Genomic DNA, 578 nt, shown 5'->3' on the forward strand with positions numbered 1-578 from the left:
CTGTTATAAACTGAGTTCTCTTTTTACCTACTCGCTTGAAGAACAAGTAGTAGAGCTTGTCTTATATCAAATATGGAATTCACTGATTTGTTCTGTTCACATGTTGGATTACATTCTGCCAATGCTGTGAAATTACATTTCATCAATTTGCAATGACAGTTCTCTCAAACTCTATCATATCCTTTAAGCTAGATTTCATAGTTTTGAGAATGAGCAGTATCTAACCCTGTGAGACATTCTGGTGAGGTTGGTATCCCTTGCAGTAACCTTTTTAGGATGTACATGTCTTGTATTAACAAAAATACATAGTATTATTTTAATATTATTTTGATGCTGAACCATCTCAAACAACTTCCTTCCTCCCAACATTTTAAATGTGGGTCATTTTGTACATTTGGGCTATAAAGATTATTTTTCAGTTTGGTTAGAACCACATACTTTTACAAATTAAAGCCTTGATCCTACAAACATTTAAGCATATGCTTAATTTTACTTATTGATAAAATCTGTTATATACTGACTAACAGGGTAAAAGTGTTTGTAAGATTAGGGCCTTATTTGGCCTTCTGAAAATCTTT

Source organism: Aythya fuligula, chromosome 3, assembly GCF_009819795.1.
Source record: "Aythya fuligula isolate bAytFul2 chromosome 3, bAytFul2.pri, whole genome shotgun sequence".
Classification (NCBI taxonomy): Eukaryota; Metazoa; Chordata; class Aves; order Anseriformes; family Anatidae; genus Aythya; species Aythya fuligula.